Raw genomic sequence first — 13280 nt, 5'->3', positions numbered from 1 at the left:
AAATATGAAAAATATAAATAAGGAAAAAAAAGAATTTATAATAAAAAACTGAAAAAAATAAAAGATAAATAAACAAAATAATTACAATTTTTTATAAATATCGAAATAAAGAAAACTAAAATAAAAAAAAAAACAAAAAAAGAAAAGGAAAAACAAAAACAGAATTGGCGTGATATGATGGGGGAATAATTTTGGAGAAGATTTTGGGTGTAAATTATGGGTATAAGTCTTTTTTAATTTGAATAATTATACTAATTAATAATTAGTGGGGCATATGTGGTATTTCAGGCCCATTGGATTTATGTCAAATATCATTTATAAATAAAAGATTTATCAAGAAGTAAAATTTCAATGAATGGTGTTTATCATATAGCCCCTATAAATAGTCGTGTTTGCATTTGATGGCCAAAATTAGGACATACATTATGTCAACAATATAAAGACGGGAAAATTTAACAAATCCCCCTCATTAGATATAGGGGCTATATGGCAAACACACTCATTGAAATTTTACTTCTTGATAAATCCTTTATTTGTAAATGATATTTGACATAAGTTTAATGGGCCTAAAAAACCATATATGCCCCCATTAATTATTAATTAGTATAATCATTCAATTTAAAAAAAATTATACCATTAATCGACACCCAAATCTTCTCCAAAAATAATTCCCTTCATCACGCCAATTCAGTTTTTTTTTTCCTTTTCTTTTTTATTTTGTTTAATGGTTTTCTTTATTTCGATTTAAAAGAAAATTTTGTAATTTTTTTTTATTTCGGTTTTTTATTTGAAATTTTTTTTTTCTTATTTATATTTTTCATGTTTTTTATTTTAATTTAAAAAATGGTTTTATTTTTATTTTCGTTTTTTCATGGTTTTTCTTTTTTCTTAATTTCGATTTTTTTTAAAAATGGTTTTTTTTTTCTTTCAGTTTTTTTTTAAAATAAAAACCACTTTATATGAACATGAAAACCACTATGTATAAACATCTATATAAACATGAAAATCACTCTGTATAACAACTATATAACATGAAAACCACTGTGTATAACAACTATGTAAACTTGAAAACCACTATGTATAACAACTACATGAACATAAAAACCACTTTGTATAAATAGTTATATAAACACGAAAATCACTCTCTATGATAACTATGTCACACATGAAAACCACTCTGTATAACAGCTACGTAAACATGAAAACCACTCCGTATAGTTAAGTTTCCACGACCAACAATCATTAAAATAAAATAAAATTATTACCATTATAAAAACACAAACATGTATTATATCTCTGCAATTATATTGGATTTTTTGAATGATACGGGCCATCCTGACCGAGACGAATAAATATGAACCGAGAAGGATCAATTCGCTAGCTACAAGGGGAAATATCAAACTATGATCCCCGAATGACGAGTTAAAAATACCGTAGCTCGCAAACCAGTGTAAGAACGAGGCGAAACAAACCCAAATAATAAAGGCCCAAGACACGTGGCTTGAAGGGGGAGCAAACCCTAAAAAAGGAAACCTTGGAGGTCAAGGTTTCATCATCTATAAATAGAGAAGGCATTACCTATTTACACACACGTTTTTTACATATACTTTTACTATTATAATACTTGAAGATCAAACTAACTTGATCGTCGGAGCTTTCCCGCCGGGATCTCCCCCCCGGCGTTGCAGGTTTTTCTACCGGAGATTGGATTACGCGCTTCGGAGAAGGAAAAGAGCCCCACGGACCAAATCAAGTGGCGCCGTCTGTGGGAAAGTTCTAAAGTTTTGGTTGCACAACTTCCAGGAAAATACTACATCTGCCCCTAGAAGTCCAGATCTGAGCTATAAACGTGGAGAACTATGGAACAAGGAGACACCATTGCCCGAAACTTGCAAAAAGAATTAGACGCAGTAGCCCGTGACACGCCCATTGCCGATCCGTCGTCTGTTCTGAAGGATAAGTCGGGATGCAGCCTGGTCACACCCGAAAAGGAAGGCCATATTCCTCCCTTCTCGGGTAGTCCTTCTTTTGAATTTCAAAGTGGTGAAGCCGCTTCGAAAAAATCGGTCACAGCCCCGGTTCAACCTCCTAACGAGCGTATGTATACCAAAGACGAGGTGGATGCCATGATCACTACGGCCATCCGGAACTACACTCAGTCTTTACCCCAGGGTAACAGGCCTAGGAGGGTCCTTAGGCGCCCCCCGAACGAAGAGCGAGCTGAGGATGAATGCGATAGTTACTCGGAAAACGGAGAAGGCAACAGTCAGGGCGTCAGGACCGAGGTCGATAGTTTGAGGCGAGATATAAACGAACTAAAGGCTTTGCGGAGCGGTCTAGCACAAATTCTCGAAGGAACCAGCCCTTTCGCCAAGCATCTCGATAACGATCCTATACCGGCTAATTATCGACCTATTTTATTTGAATACAACGGCACATCGGATCCAGCTGAGCACCTGAGTCGGTTCAACAACACAACATCACTCCATCAACTCACTGAAGGAGTGAAATGTCGTGCTTTCGTCCCCACTCTGGCTGGGCCAGCTCAATCCTGGTTCGGTTTGTTACCGCCCGGAAGCATACACTCCTTTGGGCAATTTGCCAAGGCCTTCATGAATCAATTTGCTAGCTCGAAGAAATGTAAAAAAACTTCGCTGTCATTGTTCAGCATTCGACAGAAGGAGAAAGAAAGTCTCCGGAACTACATCAAACGGTTCACTTCAGCTACTTTAAAAGTTCCCACTACTAGCGACGAGGTGCTAATGGCAGCCCTCTCGCAAGGACTAAGGGATGATGAATTCTTTCGAGCTCTAGCACTGGAGCCCTCACCTGATTTCGATAATTTATTGGGAAGAGCATCTAGGTTCATTAATCTAGAAGAAGCCCGACAGCAGAAGATAGAAGAATCTCACCAAACCTTGAATACGCGGGCTAACGAAGCGAGGAAGAGTAAGGAGCCTCTGTTACCACGAAGAGATACGATGTCTGGCCGAGGCAATGCCCCAGACATTAAAGGATCCCGATATCAGTCATATCAACCTCTCACGGCACCCTTATCTCATGTCTTATGCGCAATTGAGAAGAGAACTGACTTGCGCTGGCCCCGATTCGCCCGAGAAGAACCCCGCCGAAATTCAGCACTGGGCAATTAAATTTTCGAAATTCTATAAATATAATATATTTCAAAGAATTAATACTGAAAAAATACATAGAAATACGAAAATATAAACATAATATAAAAAAATTCAAAAATATATACATAATATAAAAAAAAATCGAAAATGTATACGTATTATAAAAAAGTTGAATATTCATACATTAAAAATTGAGTTTTGTGAATTTAAAAAACAATTATAGATGGAAAATATAATTCGAAAAAATTTAAAATATTAAAAAGATAGATTTTTCGAATTTATAGGATATTAAATGCATGAAATATTATATATATATGGTAATTGTTAAATGAATGTGCGAATGTTAAATATGAAAGACCTTAAAATACCAAGATTAAAATGCTAATAAGCAATTGAGTATTACACATCATCAATTTATTGCCAACTAAGCGATTTGAGGAAATGACATAGGAATTTGCCACATGTAATTCAAAGAGGACATATATCCTCTTTTTATATAATATATAGATTTTTTTTATATATAAAAGGGTTTTCCTACTTGCAAATAAATTTGAATCAGCTGGAATTATTTGAAAGACAAAAAAATTGCATGTGCGTTTTTTAATTAAGTGTCCTTGTTATGAACCTCTTTACTATTAACCCTAAGATCAATTTACATTTGAGAAGGGCAAAGTGACGGGAAATTAGACACGACCATGACCCGGTTTTTGGCCCGGAACCGACCCGTTGACGAACCGGACCGGCCCCTTGACCGGTGAACCGGGACCGGAACCGGAACTGTGAACCGGCCCGTGTCCCTCTGGACGGGCCCGGTTCTGGAGTTATGTGAACCGTGAACCGCCTATTTTTTCCTATAAATACCCTCACGCCCCATTTTGTCTTTCAAATAAATCCAGCTCATTCAAACTTATTTGCAAACAGGGAAAATCCTTTTATATATACCAAAATTACCCACAATCCATTGAAACTCAATCGAACTCCAATTTCATGATTTACACTCCAATTTAGCCCAATTTCATCAATTAACCAATTTTAACCATAATTTCAATTTTGACCCGCCACCACCGGAGACCAACTGCTGTTTACCGCCGGGTCTCCGGCGTTGACTTTTTTTTTTTGTTTTTTTTTTTATAATTTTGTTTTTTCTTAAAAAAAAATATTTTAATTAATATTAATGTCTTGGCTACTAAATTACTGTCTCCAACAGTTATTTAACTGTCGGAGACGATAATTTAACTGTTAATTGACTTTTTTTTTATTTTCTTCAAAATTATTATAATTAATATTACTGTCTTGGCTGCTAAATTACTATCTCCAGCAGTTATTTAACTGTCGGAGACAGTAAATTAACTGTTAATTGACCTTTTTTTTAAAAAATATTTTAATTAATGTATTCGTTGCTAAATTACTGTCTCCAGCAGTTATTTAATTGTCGGAGACAAAAAATTATCTGTTAGTTGACTTTTTTATTCTTAAAAAAAATATTTTTAATTAATATTACTGTATTGACTGCTAAATTACTGTCTCCAGCAGTTATTTAACTGTCGAATACAGTAATTTAACTGTTAATTGACTTTCTTTTTTTTTTTCTTAAGAAAAATTATTTTTATTAATATTACTGTCTTGGCTGCTAAATTACTGTCTCCAATAGTAATTTAACTGTCTTAGACAGTAATATTAATAATATTACTGTCGGAAAAATAATATTCATAATATTACTGTCCCAAACAATAATATTACTGTTTGAGACAGTAATTTAGTAGCCAACACTAATATTAATTAAAATATTTTTTTTCTAAGAAAAAATAAATTTCGAAAAAAAAGTTAATGCCGGAGGCCGGCGGTCAACGGTGGTTGACCGGCCGGAAAGAAATTTCAGAAAAAAAAAGTTTTCAAAAAAAAAAAATCAATGCCGGATAAAAAAAATTCAAAACAAAAAATTATTTTCTAAAAAAATTATTATTTTAGAGGTTAATATGATATATTGTTTAGTGCGCCGTTTTGAGGGTAAATCTGGTTAAAAAAATTGAAAAATAAATTGAGAAGCACTATTCACACTCTCCTAAACGTTTAAATTGTGATGAATTCAGCTTCTTCTCTCCCAAAACAACTTTATTATTCTCATTATTCTCATTTTATACAACCCACCATCGCTGCTAGATTAACCACCACCGGTAACACCGCACACCTCGCCGGTGCACTTGATTTTTCTAACACAGGCGGCTGAGCCAATAGAGATCCTTTAATTCAAGGTTCATAAACAAGTCCTATCCTGAATTTTTTCTCCACTGGATTAACGTTTTTTTTTTTTTTTTTCAGAAAAAAACATCTAATTTACATTTGATTGTAGTTTAATGGTGCAACTCTACTACGATTATGTAGTGCTTGAATCCTACTGAGTATTACAACTTATAATTCGTATTATCGATTCGCAAAGGAGTGGTCCAAATAGTTATTTGATGGATATAATTGGAAACCCTTACTCATATGAAGTATATAAAATCCTTTAGTTTTTATTTTCCCTGGTGATGGATGGCTTCATTTTTTCTTAATTGTTAAAAGTTGAGAATAAATTGTACATGTTTGAAACATTAAATAAATAAATTCTTCACATATACAGATTGTTTGAGACTTTTTATTAACAGAACCTGAGAGAGAATTTAAATTAATTGCGTGGAACCATTTCTAATATTTTTAAGAGCGAATGGTGTATTTTACGTATTATTCTTTATTTGCTAACTTAATTGTGTAGTTAAATGCCTACCTAATAATATAATACCGCGTCGCCTTATAACTAGGAGGAGTAAAGATGCAAATGTAGAAGCATCTTCAGTCGCTCAAGAAAATTCACGATCTGAAATCCCGTCCCATCTTCCATTTGTAATACTACAATAACTCTAGCTATCGTGTTTGTATTGAACAAGTTTTTTTTAAATAAAAACATATTAACTAGTTTTAGTTCTACTTTCATCTAGCCTTGCCTTTGACGTAGAAAGTATTCTATCGTTTTCATTGGAAAAAGAATAATCACATTGGATATTTTGACAGAATATCAAGCCTATAATCAATTTACTGTCTCGGGCAAGCTTGATCTTATAATCGATGATCATGATCATGTTGTACAAGTACCATTTTTCTTGATAAATATTATTCCTAGGAAATTATTGTTTCCTTGTGTATATGATCTTCTTTATTGTGTTTTTTTTTTTTATGTTGATCTGAAACTTGAAGCTGAATTGTATAATCTAGGGTGATTCAGATTCCAATAAATGTAGGATCTATTTTCAGAAATTGAAAATATAGAAACAAATTTTATTTTACTTCATCTGGTGTAAAAAAAATAAATTATGCGAATTTGTCTTGAGATACGAAACACGTTTTCCACTTTTCATTTCGTGGCTTGAATGCTACTCTTGATGTTTTGGTATTAGCTTTATTCATCGTAGCAGATTTTCTATCACATGTTTAATGTGGTCATTACAAGTTCATTCTTCGCGATTGTGTTTATTAAATTGAGCCAAAATCCTTGAATGAAAAGTCCAAATAGAAATACAACTATTATTTTACTAATTTACGTGGTTTTTTGAATCAAATAGGTATATGCTTATGCTACTCCACTTCATGTTAACAAAGAGCCACTTATGATGCATAAAATGTGAGAGGAATTCTTTTTTTTTTTTCTTTTCCCTTTGAAGCATATATTTAAATCTTGGGTTTTCCCAATTCTTATATGTAATGTATAAGACGGAGCAAACAGAATATTGCACACAATACAGTCCTAAGTTTTTTGTACATGTATTTTCATGTTAGAACAGGCTAGGAATTGCAAATAATTTGCTTCTTAGTTTTTAATGAATGCTTGTTTTGGTGAAGGGGATACACTGTATCGGTGTCTTTTAAAATTGAATTGTCGTAATGTGATTGTGAATTTCATTATTTTTTAAAACCATGAATCTTGTTTGTAGTAACAGAAGTGAAGCAACGTTTTTATTTTCATTTTGTGTATTTTACCAATGTTTAGTTAATGTGACGCGCTGATTTTGTCTCGTGCAGGTTTTTTCATATTTAACTATGGGAATGGATGAAACTTCGAAAAATACACAAACCTCTGTCTCCAAGCATGCATTTTTTGATCTTTCCAATGTTTCTCCATTGGTATTCTTGTATCTTCTAAGAGAATGTTACGCTCATGGTAAATAGAGTGCTAAACACTTCCCTTATTATTTAATATATATGTAATATAACAACGACTTAGAAAATGAGAGGGGTTTAGCCGTCTGATATAGGTAATGAACGTAGCATCGCAATCTTTGTCCTCAAATTGGGTCTTTCTTGATTTAGAAACATCATCTTTCTCTTTTCCCATACCCGTGATTCGGTTGCTTCTCTTGAATTTAGAACTATTTGAAGTTGAACTTAAAATTTTTTACATCTTATTTGAAGTCTATAAAGGACCATAAATATTATCTGCTAAATCGAATCTTAGACACTACTTTACCTTTGGCCTAACAGTTGAGTATGTATGTACTTATTTTGATATAGGAACATGTAAAGCAACATAGAAATTCCATGCATTACAGCAGCAGCTATATCTAGTTTTACTCAATAATTCCAAAGTTGGACCAGCGATTCTAATTGCTCGCTGCCTCTACATATTGCCTACATTTGATTCATACTGTGATGGATTCAGCCATTTGGTACTATCATCTCTTTGCCGTTTCTTGAAATTAGGAAAGAACAATGAAGATTTAATCGAGGCAAAAGTTTGTGCTGCAAACTTATTCTTGGACATCATTGGTGGTACAGTGACTCACGACGAAGGTGTCGTAGTTAAGATTGTTCAGGTTTTTGATTTCGATTTAACGGATATTGATAAAGTCATGCGTCGTGCTAAAACTGACGGCACAGCGAAAGAAGTGGTTGGGAAATACGTTGACAAGCTAATAGACTTGCAATCGTATACGACTGCTGTTGATATGTTGATACACTTTTCTATCCGCGAGTGTGGAGAGTCTTTTTTACTGAAAATGTTGGAATGCCGACATGAGCAGAAAGTGGCGGAGAAGTGGGCAACGTATATGGGAAAGTCAATGCTGTGTTTGCTTGTCCAACAATACGTTGACCAGAAATTATTGAAACCTGCTTATGATATTATAAAGAAAAATAATTTGCGTGAGGAATTCCCGGAACTCTATCATCAGGGTAAAGAAAGGCAAGTTCCCCTAACAATTTTATTTATTTAGTGCTAATCAATCACCTTTGATCAATTTGTTCGGATCATAAATTTTTAATATATGATTACAGTGCACTGAAGAAGCTAGCAGAAAAAGGTGTGTGGGATATTGCAGAAGCAAGAGCTAAAGGTGATAGGCAGCTTATTGAATATTTGGGAAGTCGCTGAAGTTGCTCTTTTACCCATTCGGACCAAAATTGTATGCATCGACATAAAACTAGCTTGCTAATTTGTTGGAGCAAATACATTCGACCAATTTCACATGGTATTTTCAAAATTAACTAAAACAAAAAAAAAAGAAAAAAAAGAAGAAAATGAATAGAACATTTAAGCCTAAAGTTGACATTTCATGTTTATCTTGCAATGGAAGATGGTTATTATGAAAAGGTTGAAGAGCTCTGTGATCGTTACTCCCTCGAAGGTTTCTTGAATTCCAAAGGTATGTGAATGAAGAATCATTCTCATCATTTTATTGGGATTTAATTACGATCATATACAACATAACGCCAAGTGAATTTGTCAAAGTCTTGAATTAAAATGTTTTTCTTTTCATATTCATACGATGTCTGCATCCTTTTCCAGCCTTGTATTTCACCTTTTAGCTCCTTAGCAAGTATGGTTCTTTTAAAAGGTTTATTTTCAATTAATTTTTTCTGTTTAGTTTCATCGTCAAGTGACAGTTTCCGTTATGTACCCTTGCATATCCTTTACTTTAGGGTATATGGAGGGAAAAACTAAGAACCTCCATTTATGTGAATTATTTAGTTTGTCTATAGGAAGTCCTTTTTTTCTTTCTGAAAATTGGCGATCACATTGAGTTAGGTGCTATTTATTTTTGTTACCTAATCAGCAATTTACAATTTTCAATTTTCAGAGCCTGAATGAGATCTTCTAAATCGTCGGTAATTGAACCTTCATTATTTATCCATTGACGATGTTTGCTGGGTTGATGATATTAATGGTTTGCGTGACGCAATACGTTACTTTAAGGGATGCAAAGTTGTTGGCCTTGACTGTGAATGGAAGCCTAATTACTAAAAGGGCAGCAAACCCAGTAAGGTAGTTTCAGTTTCGAATTCGTTACTCTCCCCGGCCCCTATATATTCTGCCCTTGGTTACTTTAAAACAAGCGCCATATGAAAATTGTGCTTTCTATTACATTGTTTAAAATGTCTTGAACTTCGAGGAACTATGTCGAGTATTTTGAATGCAGTCTTCACTTCCTATGCGCCTCTGCTGTGCAAGTTTTGTTTCCTTGTCGAATTTATCTTCTCCTCTAGTTATAATTTTGCATATGCGTGTGTAAGAGTGAGCATGTATTTGTGGCAGCCCAATTGTCTACATGTCGTCCTTTTGCACTTCTTCTTGTATCTTTTTGACACTTAACTGTTGAATAGTATCCTAAAACATGGAAATGTTAGATTTCTACGAATCTTTTGTCTATGATTCGATCTGCTTGATTTGTCATGTGCCATTTTGCATGTGAATATATGCGTTTGTGCACCTCCTTGCATATGCATGTGCGAGAGCAACTTCAATGTGTGCATGTACATGTGGATCTCTCAGTACCTTTATGTGAGACTCTTATTAATAAGGTAAGAATCATTAATTTATTGAGTCTTTCATTCTTTTTAATAATGATAGCATCTTTCTAAATTTTCAATTTAAGAACTATGCCATTTGACTAACCACGGAGCATTGAAAGATTGGGGTAGAGGTTTCTTAAGCATCTAATTAAAATTATTTTGATCATGCATGTAAAACAAGCATATGTCGTGGAATTTGGGGTCGATTTGGTGTTAAGTAGCAAAAGTTGCATCAACATAACTAATAGTAAGCGACATGATTGATAGCTTCAAATTCAACATACAGCGAGCTAATTGTGAATTAATTCTAAAAAAAATATCCTTCACGAGCATGTGGGTAACTCTAGTTTTATGTCTGCAATTATAGTGTTTCATAACATTATTGATTACATGCATTTGTTATTAATATATATTAACTTGTTTCAAAAGTATTTTAAGATTTTGAAAAGTATTTCACGTGTTTTCGAAAATTATTTCATTTATATAAAAATATTTCCATTACGTTCACGACACCTCAAGATAATATATAAAGGCCATCATCAGCATTTTCATTGTGTGCAAGATCTAAGAAAATTACAAACATGACCTTGTCTTGTTACCGGAAACACTGAAAGGTTTCCTTTTTTGATGTTTAAAATGCATGTCGATATTTGTGTAGAGATAGTGAAGAGTAATGTAGAGTGTCTACTACCTAAGACATTAGTACCTATTTATAGTGTTACGATTATGCACGTAGCCACAAATTTATTCGGACGAAACAACTTCCTCTAGTGTGAATTAAAAAAGTTCGTAGGTGCTACAAAATTAAGTTTGTTTTTGATATTTTCAAACTTAAACTTTTTAACAATCTCTCCCACGAGGTTTAAAAATTATATATGTATATGGAATCAATGAAAATAATAATACGTCTAAGCATTTCATTGTTGGTATATGTTTAACGCAACCGTACTTATCTTGCGTGTATACGTGTAACGCCACAATTCTTGTCTTGCTTGCATACATCTAAGCATTTTTGTTGTTACTGGTATGTGTTTACTTCACAAATCGATCACAAAATTACAATAATTGAATTTTTTCAAGTATTTAAATATCACTACATTATCTCAATCTTTCATGTCATAAAGTAGGTAGGAGATATTAAATCCGAATTGAAATCTCCATTAATATCATTCATTCGATTTGATCTAAATAAATCATCGATCACTTATAGTAAAATAAGTTCTTGTGATTTTAATTTTCGTGTAGTGCATAACTATCTGATTATTATACATTTATCTTCATCTCTTTTCATTTAATATTTATCCTATGTTGTTACTAAATCCTCAAGGATTCAAAAGACAGTTAGATACGAATTCAAGTGTATGTTGTGTAGAGAACGGAGCGTAGAGTAGAGGCTGTCTACCACCTAAGACCTAACGAAAAATTTATAACAGTCAAGTAATAGCTATGAAAGGGGAATTAAGTTTTGTTGGCACCAAATTTCCGTTTGTGAAGATTGAAGAAATCCGCCATACGTGGAAATTAAAGATTGGCAAAGATTTGTTTTCCATGTTTATTTTGGAATTAATTAGAGTCCTATTCTTGTAATATTTTTATTAGGACTTAGATTTATTTCCATGTATTATATTCTAGTTAGGTATCTTTTGTACTTATCTAGAATAGAAGTAGAAATCGACTAGGATTCTATTACCTAGTTAATCGATTTCTTAGGGCTCAAGTTAGGTTTAGGGTGGTGGATTTCGTGTCTATATAAGGCCCTCAACCTCATATGAGTCCCATGGAGCTTTAATAAGAAAAATCCCAGCATAAAGGCTTTGAAGGGTGCAGCCCGTGCTGCAGCCCTGTCTGCACGGCAGGTGTGGCAACAAAACAGGTTTCTTCTACCAGGCCATAAAGAAGATTGGCGTAGGGTACGTTTGTATCTGGACCACATTAAATTGTTGTGTTCTTTATTCTGCTTTTCGTTGATTTATTACTGTGACAACACAACAATTCTGTTACGTCACCTAATGTCGTAACATGTAGTCTGTCTCAACAGATGAGTGGACTTTGATATGCATTCAAATTCAACAAGTTTGTTTCGGAAAAAAACTTGAAATTTGTAACATAGAAGGGGAATTAATAGTCCATTTTTGAGCTTTATGGTAGAGTAAAATGTTGTTTCTTTATTTCGATCTCAATACTTAATAGCAGCATATAGATACCGAATCATTAATTTAGTCACACGACTAATCTCTTTATTGTTCATTTCATTCTCCGCTTCTAATCCTTCTCGTAGTGAATGAGGTTTTTGCTTTCCCTCTTTATTTAATTAGACGACCAATAAGAAATAATTTCCTCCACGTGTTTATCTGTCTCATTTACTTTTTAGTCCCTCTACACAAAAAATTGATTTGGTTTCAGTAATGGAGAGATTGCAATTCTGACAGATATCTTAATTTTGGTTGAAGATAATACATATATATATATATATATGTAGCTTAGTAATGAAATTTGGTCTCATAATGCAGGTTTCAATCATGCAAGTAGCCTCGGAAAAGAAGGTTTACATATTAGACCTTATCAAGCTCTATAATGACGCTCCAAGTGCGCTAGACGAGTGCCTTTCCTGCATACTGCACTCACCGAGTACGTTAAAACTGGGCAAGTTATGTCTACATCTTTTAGTACAGAAACACAATAATTCTGTGAAGAAAAGTACACTGTAATCTATTTCGAAAGTTGCATGAATAAAAAAGAAAATTAACTCGATTCAGTTCTTTTAGATTTTGAGTCCAACTATGCCTTCTTTCATTATTATCAAAGGCATTAGTCTGCTTTATTATATGTTGTTGCTACTGGTACCCTTTTGGTTTTCCCCAGCGGCGAAGCCAGGATTTTATAACTTGAGCTGCCGAATATACATTCAAATAAAAGATAATGTAAAGAAATTAATGATAACAATGATTATTTCAAGGTTTTCGACTTAAATTTCGGGGGTTCAGTCCGATTTTTTTTAGGATTTCTTGTTTTTTTTTTTTTTGACAAAACAAGAAGATAGGAAAATAAAAATCTTAGGACTTCTTTTGCACTAGTTCGAACTTTGGGTGGACTAAATAATAAAAATTGAGTGGACTAAATAAATATAATCTAATGGATTTTTTTTTTCAATTCGGGGGTGGGCTTGAGTGGACTCATATATTATTTTTATGTTTTTTTCAATTTCAAATTCTTAAATTTACTTTTTATATAAAACAAAATTGTTAAATATTATAAGAGCACACTAGAAAATACAAATGCAATAAGTTATATTATTAGGATTTTTCATCTCCTATAATGTATTTTGCA

At 33.2% G+C, this 13280-nt stretch overlaps 1 pseudogene across 1 annotated transcript; it reads left to right on the top strand.

The window, feature by feature from the left end:
* The first annotated feature begins 7190 nt into the window (after positions 1-7190).
* Positions 7191-8673, top strand: LOC148768488 (uncharacterized; annotated as a pseudogene). The gene is made up of 3 exons (XR_016032849.1): positions 7191-7326; positions 7677-8346; positions 8439-8673. The product of XR_016032849.1 is annotated as an uncharacterized LOC148768488 (transcript).
* The last annotated feature ends 4607 nt before the right edge of the window (positions 8674-13280 follow it).

This window comes from Erythranthe guttata, chromosome 8 (genome assembly GCF_056151865.1).
Source record: "Erythranthe guttata isolate IM_541 chromosome 8, IM_541, whole genome shotgun sequence".
In the NCBI taxonomy this organism is placed as follows: Eukaryota; Viridiplantae; Streptophyta; class Magnoliopsida; order Lamiales; family Phrymaceae; genus Erythranthe; species Erythranthe guttata.
The sequence above is the reverse complement of the archived record's forward strand: the minus strand, read 5'-3'. Positions and strand labels throughout refer to the sequence as shown.